Source organism: Colletes latitarsis, unplaced genomic scaffold (genome assembly GCF_051014445.1).
Source record: "Colletes latitarsis isolate SP2378_abdomen unplaced genomic scaffold, iyColLati1 scaffold0006, whole genome shotgun sequence".
Lineage (NCBI taxonomy): Eukaryota > Metazoa > Arthropoda > Insecta > Hymenoptera > Colletidae > Colletes > Colletes latitarsis.
The window spans coordinates 12,008,167-12,018,376 of NW_027488366.1; positions in this window are offsets into that span (position 1 = coordinate 12,008,167).

The window sequence follows — 10,210 nt, forward strand, 5'->3', positions numbered from 1 at the left end:
CTTTGGATCACGTAGTAAGGTGGTACCACACTGAAACAGTCCATTAAACCTGGTTTGGATCAATATTTTTGAGGATAACGCATGTTAGGTCTGGGATAGGTCTAGGATTTGCCCTCATCAGGCTCTTACTTTCGCATATTTCTCATACTTCATGGCTAGATCCTGGGCTATTTCTGGATTGGATCACGTGGTAAAGTGGTACCACACTGAAACATTCAATGAAACCTGGTCTGGATAAATATTTTAGAGGATAACGCATCTTTGGTCTGGGTTAGGTCTAAGATTTGCCCTCATCACGCTCACAGTTTAGCGTTTTTCGCATACTTGTTGAACGGATCCTGGGTTTTTTCTGGTTTGGATCACGTAGTAATGTGGGACCACACTGAGACAGTCAATTAAACCTGGTTTCGATCAGTATTTTAGAGACTAATTCATGTTAGGTCTAGGTTAGGTCTGGTATTTGCTCTTTTCAGGCTCATTGTTTCGCATATTTCTCATACTTGATGGCTAGATCGTGGGCTTTTTCTGGATTGCATCACGTAGTAATGTAGAACCACACTGAAACATTCAATTAAACCTGGTCTTGATAAATATTTCAGAGGATAACGCATGTTAGGTCTGGGTTAGGTCTAGGATTCGCACTCATCAGGCTCATACTTTCGCATATTTCTCATACTTCATGGCTAGATCCTGGGCTATTTCTAGATTGTATCACGTAGTAATGTAGTACCACACTGTAACAGTCAATGAAACCTGGTTTCCATCAATATTTTAGAGGACAACGCATGTCAGGTCTAGGTTAGGCCTGGGATTTGCTCTCATCAGGGTCATACTTTCGCAGTTTTAAGATACATGTTGACCTGATCGAGGGTTTTTTCTCCTTTGGATCACGTAGTAAGGTGGTACCACACTGAAACAGTCCATTAAACCTGGTTTGGATCAATATTTTTGAGGATAACGCATGTTAGGTCTAGGTTAGGTCTGGGATTTGCTCTCATCAGGCTCATTCTTTCGCATATTTCTCATACTTGTTGGCTAGATCCTGGGCTTTTTCTGGATTGCATCACGTAATAATGTAGTACCACACCGAAACAGTCAATGAAACCTGGTTTTCATCAATATTTTAGAGGACAACGCAAGTTAGGTCTAGGTACGGCCTGAGATTTTCACTGATCAGACTCATACTTTCGCATTCTTCACATACTTGTTGAACGGATCCTGGGTTTTTTCTGGTTTGGATGGCGTAGTAATGTGGTACCACACTGAAACATTCAATTAAACCAGGTCTTGATAAATATTTTAGAGAATAACGCATGTTAGGTCTGGGTTAGGTCTAGGATTTGCCCTCATCAGGCTCATACTTTCGCATATTTCTCATACTTCATGGCTAGATCCTGGGCTATTTCTGGATTGGATCACGTAGTAAAGTGGTACCACACTGAAACATTCAATGAAACCTGGTCTGGATAAATATTTTAGAGGATAACGCATCTTGGGTCTGGGTTAGGTCTAAGATTTGCCCTCATCACGCTCACAGTTTAGCGTTTTTCGCATACTTGTTGAACAGATCCTGGGTTTTTTCTGGTTTGGATCACGAAGTAGTGTGGTACCACACTGAAACAGTCCATTAAACCAGGTTTCGCTCAATATTTTAGAGGATAACGCATGTTAGGTCTAGGTTAGGTCTGGGATTTGCTCTCATCAGGCTCATTCTTTCGCATATTTCTCATACTTGATGGCTAGATCCTGGGCTTTTTCTGGATTGCATCACGTAATAATGTAGTACCACACTGAAACAGTCAATGAAACCTGGTTTCCATCAATATTTTAAAGGACAACGCAAGTTAGGTCTAGGTAAGGCCTGAGATTTGCTCTCATCAGGGTCATACTTTCGCAGTTTTAACATACATGTTGACCTGATCGAGGGTTTTTTCTGCTTTGGATCACGTAGTAAGGTGGTACCACACTGAAACAGTCCATTAAACCTGGTTTGGATCAATATTTTTGAGGATAACGCATGTTAGGTCTGGGATAGGTCTAGGATTTGCCCTCATCAGGCTCTTACTTTCGCATATTTCTCATACTTCATGGCTAGATCCTGGGCTATTTCTGGATTGGATCACGTGGTAAAGTGGTACCACACTGAAACATTCAATGAAACCTGGTCTGGATAAATATTTTAGAGGATAACGCATCTTTGGTCTGGGTTAGGTCTAAGATTTGCCCTCATCACGCTCACAGTTTAGCGTTTTTCGCATACTTGTTGAACGGATCCTGGGTTTTTTCCGGTTTCGATCACGTAGTAATGTGGTACCACACTGAAACATTCAATTAAACCTGGTCTTGATAAATATTTTAGAGGATAACGCATGTTAGGTTTGGGTTAGGTCTAGGACTTGCCCTCATTAGCCTCATACTTTCGCATATTTCTCATACTTCATGGCTAGATCCTGGGCTTTTTCTGGATTGCATCACGTAGTAATGTAGTACCACACTGAAACATTCAATTAAACTTGGTCTTGATAAATATTTCAGAGGATAACGCATGTTAGGTCTGGGTTAGGTCTAGGATTTGCACTCATAAGGCTCATACTTTCGCGTTTTTCACATACTTGTTGAACAGATCCTGGGTTTTTTCTGGTTTGGATCACGTAGTAGTGTGGTACCACACTGAAACAGTCCATTAAACCTGGTTGCGATCAATGTTTTAGAGGATAACGCATGTTAGGTCTGGGTTAGGTCTAGTATTTGCCCTCATCAGGCTCATTCTTTCGCATATTTCTCAAACTTGATGGCTAGATCCTGGGCTTTTTCTGGATTGCATCACGTAGTAATGTAGAACCACACTGAAACATTCAATTAAACCTGGTCTTGATAAATATTTCAGAGGATAACGCATGTTAGGTCTGGGTTAGGTCTAGGATTCGCACTCATCAGGCTCATACTTTCGCATATTTCTCATACTTCATGGCTAGATCCTGGGCTATTTCTGGATTGTATCACGTAGTAATGTAGTACCACACTGAAACAGTCAATGAAACCTGGTTTCCATCAATATTTTAGAGGACAACGCATGTCAGGTCTAGGTTAGGCCTGGGATTTGCTCTCATCAGGGTCATACTTTCGCAGTTTTAACATACATGTTGACCTGATCGAGGGTTTTTTCTCCTTTGGATCACGTAGTAAGGTGGTACCACACTGAAACAGTCCATTAAACCTGGTTTGGATCAATATTTTTGAGGATAACGCATGTTAGGTCTAGGTTAGGTCTGGGATTTGCTCTCATCAGGCTCATTCTTTCGCATATTTCTCATACTTGTTGGCTAGATCCTGGGCTTTTTCTGGATTGCATCACGTAATAATGTAGTACCACACCGAAACAGTCAATGAAACCTGGTTTTCATCAATATTTTAGAGGACAACGCAAGTTAGGTCTAGGTACGGCCTGAGATTTTCACTGATCAGACTCATACTTTCGCATTCTTCACATACTTGTTGAACGGATCCTGGGTTTTTTCTGGTTTGGATGGCGTTGTAATGTGGTACCACACTGAAACATTCAATTAAACCAGGTCTTGATAAATATTTTAGAGAATAACGCATGTTAGGTCTGGGTTAGGTCTAGGATTTGCCCTCATCAGGCTCATACTTTCGCATATTTCTCATACTTCATGGCTAGATCCTGGGCTATTTCTGGATTGGATCACGTAGTAATGTGGCACCACACTGAAACAGTCAATTAAACCTGGTTTTGATCAATATTTTAGAGAATAATTCATGTTAGGTCTAGGTTAGGTCAGGGATTTGCTCTCATCAGGCTCATTCTTTCGCATATTCCTCATACTTGATGGCTAGATCCTGGGCATTTTCTGGATTGCATCACGTAGTAATGAAGCACAACACTGGAACAGTCAATTAAACTTGGTTTCCATCAATATTTTAGAGGACAACGCATGTTAGGTCTAGGTTAGGCCTGGGATTTGCCCTCATCAGGGTCATACTGCCGCAGTTTTAACATACTTGTTGAACGGATCCTGGGTTTTTTCTGGTTTGGTTCACGTAGTAATGTGGTACCACACTGAAACATTCAATTAAATCTGGTCTTGATAAATATTTTAGAGGATAACGCATGTTAGGTTTGGGTTAGGTCTAGGATTTGCCCTCATTAGGCTCATACTTTCGCATATTTCTCAAACTTGATGGCTAGATCCTGGGCTGTTTCTGGATTGTATCACGTAGTAATGTGGTGCCACGCTGAAACAGTCGATTAAACCTGGTTTCGATCAATATTTTAGAGGATAACGCAAGTTAAGTCTGGGATAGGTCTGGGATTTGACCTCATCAGACTCATACTTTCGCGTTTTTCACGTACTTGTTGAACAGATCCTGGGTTTTTTCTGGTTTGGATCACGTAGTAGTGTGGTACCACACTGAAACAGTCCATTAAACCTGGTCTCCATCAATATCTTAGAGGACAACGCAAGTTAGGTCTGGGATAGGTCTTGGATTTGCCCTCATCAGGCTCATACTTTCGCATATTTCTCATACTTCATGGCTAGATCCTGGGCTATTTCTGGATTGGATCACGTAGTAAAGTGGTACCACACTGAAACATTCAATGAAACCTGGTCAGGATAAATATTTTAGAGGATAACGCATGTTTGGTCTGGGTTAGGTCTAGGATTTGCCCTCATCAGGCTCATTCTTTCGCAAATTTCTGATACTTGATGGCTAGATCCTGGGCGTTTTCTGGATTGCATCACGTAGTAATGTAGTACCACACTGAAACAGTCAATGAAACCTAGTTTCCATCTATATTTTAGAGGACAACGCAAGTTAGGTCTAGGTAAGGCCTGAGATTTTCACTGATCAGACTCATACTTTCGCATTCTTCACATACTTGTTGAACGGATCCTGGGTTTTTTCTGGTTTTGATCACGTAGTAATGTGGTACCACACTGAAACATTCAATTAAACCTTGTCTTGATAAATATTTTGGAGAATAACGCATGTTAGGTCTGGGTTAGGTCTAGGATTTGCCCTCATCAGGCTCATACTTTCGCATATCTCTCATACTTCATGGCTAGATCCTGGGCTATTTCTGGATTGGATCATGTAGTAATGTGGCACCACACTGAAACAGTCAATTAAACCTGGTTTTGATCAATATTTTAGAGAATAATTCATGTTAGGTCTAGGTTAGGTCAGGGATTTGCTCTCATCAGGCTCATTCTTTCGCATATTTCTCATACTTGATGGCTAGATCCTGGCTATTTCTGGATTGCATCACGTAGTAATGAAGCACAACACTGAAACAGTCAATTAAACTTGGTTTCCATCAATATTTTAGAGGACAACGCATGTTAGGTCTAGGTTAGGCCTGGGATTTGCCCTCATCAGGGTCATACTGCCGCAGTTTTAACATACTTGTTGAACGGATCCTGGGTTTTTTCTGGTTTGGTTCACGTAGTAATGTGGTACCACACTGAAACATTCAATTAAACCTGGTCTTGATAAATATTTTAGGGGATAACGCATGTTAGGTTTGGGTTAGGTCTGGGATTTGCCCTCATCAGGCTCATACTTTCGCATATTTCTCATACTTCATAGCTAGATCCTGGGCTTTTTCTGGATTGCATCACGTAGTAATGTGGTACCACGCTGAAACAGTCAATTGAACCTGGTCACCATCAATATCTTAGAGGACAACGCAAGTTAGGTCTGGGATAGGACTTGGATTTGCCCTCATCAGGCTCATACTTTCGCATATTTCTCATACTTCATAGCTAGGTCCTGGGCTATTTCTGGATTGGATCACGTAGTAAAGTGGTACCACACTGAAACATTCAATGAAACCTGGTCTGGATAAATATTTTAGAGGATAACGCATGTTAGGTCTGGGTTAGGTCTAGGATTTGCCCTCATCAGGCTCATTCTTTCGCATATTTCTCATACTTGATGGCTAGATCCTGGGCTTTTTCTGGATTGCATCACGTAGTAATGTGGTACCACGCTGAAACAGTCAATTAAACCTGGTTTCGATCAATATGTTAGAGGATAACGCAAGCTAAGTCTGGGATAGGTCTGGAATTTGACCTCATCAGACTCATCCTTTCGCGTTTTTCACATACTTGTTGAACAGATCCTGGGTTTTTCCTGGTTTGGATCACGTAGTAATGTGGGACTACAATGAAACAATCAATTAAACCTGATCTTGATAAATATTTTAGAGGATAACGCATGTTAGGTTTGGGTTAGGTCTAGGATTTGCCCTCGTCAGGCTCATACTTTCGCATATTTCTCATACTTGATGGCTAGATCCTGGGCTTTTTCTGGATCGCATCACGTAGTAATGAAGTACAACACTGAAACATTCAATTAAACCGGGTCTTGATAAATATTTTAGAAGATAACGCATGTTAGGTCTGGGTTAGGCCTAGGATTTGCCCTCATCAGGCTCATACTTTCGCATATTTCTCATACTTCATGGCTAGATCCTGGGCTATTTCTGGATTGGATCTCGTAGTAAAGTGGTACCACACTGAAACATTCAATGAAACCTGGTCTGGATAAATATTTTAGAGGATAACGCATGTTAGGTCTGGGTTAGGTCTAGGAATTGCCCTCATCAGGCTTATTCTTTCGCATATGTCTCATACATGATGGCTAGATCCTGGGCTTTTTCTTGATCGCATCACGTAGTAATGAGGTACAACACTGAAGCAGTCACTTAAACCTGGTTTCCATCAATATCTTAGAGGACAACGCAAGTTAGGTCTGGGATAGGTCTGAAATTTGCCCTCATCAGGCTCATACTTTCGCGTTTTCACATACTTGTTGAACAGATCCTGGGTTTTTTCTGGTTTGGATCACGTAGTAATGTGGTACCACGCTGAAACAGTCGATTAGACCCGGTTTCGATCAATATTTTAGAGGATAACGCAAGCTAAGTCTGGGATAGGTCTGGAATTTGACCTCATCAGACTCATCCTTTCGCGTTTTTCACATACTTGTTGAACAGATCCTGGGTTTTTTCTGGTTTGGATCACGTAGTAATGTGGGACCACACTGAAACAATCAATTAAACCTGGTCTTGATAAATATTTTGGAGGATAACGCATGTTAGGTCTAGGTTAGGTCTAGGATTTGCCCTCATCAGGCTCATACTTTCGCATATTTCTCATACTTCATGGCTAGATCCTGGGCTGTTTCTGGATTGTATCACGTAGTAATGTGGTACCACGCTGAAACAGTCAATTAAACCTGGTTTCGATCAATATTTTGGAGGATAACGCAAGTAAGGTCTGGGATAGGTCTAGGATTTGCCCCCATCAGGCTCTTACTTTCGCAAATTTCTCATACTTCATGGCTAGATCCTGGGCTATTTCTGGATTGGATCACGTAGTAATGCGGTACCACGCTGAAACAGTCAATTAAACCTGGTTTCGATCAATATTTTGGAGGATAACGCAAGTTAGGTCTGGGATAGGTCTAGGATTTGCCCTCATCAGGCTCTTACTTTCGCATATTTCTCATACTTCATGGCTAGATCCTGGGCTATTTCTGGATTGGATCACGTAGTAAAGTGGTACCACACTGAAACATTCAACGAAACCTGGTCTGGATAAATATTTTAGAGGATAATGCATCTTAGGTCTAGGTTAGGTCTGGGATTTTCACTCATCAGACTCATACTTTCGCATTCTTCACATACTTGTTGAACGGATCCTGGGTTTTTCCTGGTTTCGATCACGTAGTAATGTGGGACCACAATGAAACAATCAATTAAACCTGGTCTTGATAAATATTTTAGAGGATAACGCATGTTAGGTTTGGGTTAGGTCTAGGATTTGCCCTCGTCAGGCTCATTCTTTCGCATATTTCTCATACTTCATGGCTAGATCCTGGGCTATTTCTGGATTGGATCACGTAGTAATGTGGTACCACACTGAAACATTCAATGAAACCTGGTCTGGATAAATATCTTAGAGGATAACGCATGTTAGGTCAAGGTTAGGTCTGGGATTTGCCCTCATCAGGCTCATACTTTCGCGTTTTTCACATACTTGTTGAACAGATCCTGGGTTTTTTCTAGTTTGGGTCACGTAGTAACGTGTTACCACACTGAAACATTCAATTAAACCTGGTCTTGATAAATATTTTAGAGGATAACGCATGTTAGGTCTGGGTTAGGTCTAGGATTTGCCCTCATCAAGCTCATACTTTCGCATATTTCTCATACTTGATGGCTAGATCCTGGGCTTTTTCTGGATTGCATCACGTAGTAATGAAGTACAACACTGAAACAGTCAATTAAACCTGGTTTCGATCAATATTTTAGAGAATAATTCATGTTAGGTCTAGGTTAGGTCTGGGATTTGCTCTCATCAGGCTCATTCTTTCGCATATTTCTCATACTTGATGGCTAGATCCTGGGCTTTTTCTGGATCGCATCACGTAGTAATGAAGTACAACACTGAAACAGTCAATTAAACCTGGTCTGGATAAATATCTTAGAGGACAACGCAAGTTAGGTCTGGGTTAGGTGTGGGATTTGCCCTCATCAGACTCATACTTTCGCGTTCTGCACATACTTGTTGGACAGATCCTGGGTTTTTTCTGGTTTGGATCACGTAGTTGTGTGGTGCCACACTGAAACAGTCCATTAAACGTGGTTTGGATCAATATTTTAGAGGATAACGCATGTTAGGTCTAGGTTAGGTCTGGGATTTTCACACATCAGACTCATACTTTCGCATTCTTCACATACTTGTTGAACGGAACCTGGGTTTTTTCTGGTTTGGATCACGTAGTAATGTGGTACCACACTGAAACAGTTGACTAAACCTGGTTACGATCAATATTTTAGAGGATAACGCAAGTTAGGTCTGGGATAGGTCTGGGATATGACCTCATCAGACTCTTACTTTCGCACACTTCACATACTCGTTGAACAGATCCTGGGATATTTTCTGGTTTGGATCACGTAGTAATGTGGTACCACACTGAAACAGTCGATTAAACCTGGTTTCGATCAATATTATTGAGGATAACGCATGTTAGGTCTAGGTTAGGCCTGGGATTTGCCCTCATCAGGGTCATACTGCCGCAGTTTTAACATACTTGTTGAACGGATCCTGGGTTTTTTCTGGTTTGGTTCACGTAGTAATGTGGTACCACACTGAAACATTCAATTAAACCTGGTCTTGATAAATATTTTAGAGGATAACGCATGTTAGGTTTGGGTTAGGTCTAGGATTTGCCCTCATTAGCCTCATACTTTCGCATATTTCTCAAACTTGATGGCTAGATCCTGGGCTGTTTCTGGATTGTATCACGTAGTAATGTGGTACCACGCTGAAACAGTCGACTAAACCTGGTTTCGATCAATATTTTAGAGGATAACGCAAGTTAAGTCTGGGATAGGTCTGGGATTTGACCTCATCAGACTCATACTTTCGCGTTTTTCACATACTTGTTGAACAGATCCTGGGCTTTTTCTGGATTGCATCACGTAGTAATGTAGTACCACACTGAAACATTCAATTAAACCTGGTCTTGATAAATATTTCAGAGGATAACGCATGTTAGGTCTGGGTTAGGTCTAGGATTTGCACTCATCAGGCTCATACTTTCGTATATTTCTCATACTTCATGACTAGATCCTGGGCTTTTTCTGGATTGCATCACGTAGTAATGAAGTACAACACTGAAATAGTCAATTGAACCTGGTCTCCATCAATATCTTAGACGACAACGCAAGTTAGGTCTGGGATAGGTCTTGGATTTGCCCTCATCAGGCTCATACTTTCGCATATTTCTCATACTTCATGGCTAGATCCTGGGCTATTTCTGGATTGGATCACGTAGTAAAGTGGTACCACACTGAAACATTCAATGAAACCTGGTCAGGATAAATATTTTAGAGGATAACGCATGTTAGGTCTGGGTTAGGTCTAGGATTTGCCCTCATCAGGCTCATTCTTTCGCATATTTCTGATACTTGATGGCTAGATCCTGGGCGTTTTCTGGATTGCATCACGTAGTAATGTAGTACCACACTGAAACAGTCAATGCAACCTAGTTTCCATCAATATTTTAGAGGACAACGCAAGTTAGGTCTAGGTAAGGCCTGAGATTTTCACTGATCAGACTCATACTTTCGCATTCTTCACATACTTGTTGAACGGATCCTGGGTTTTTTCTGGTT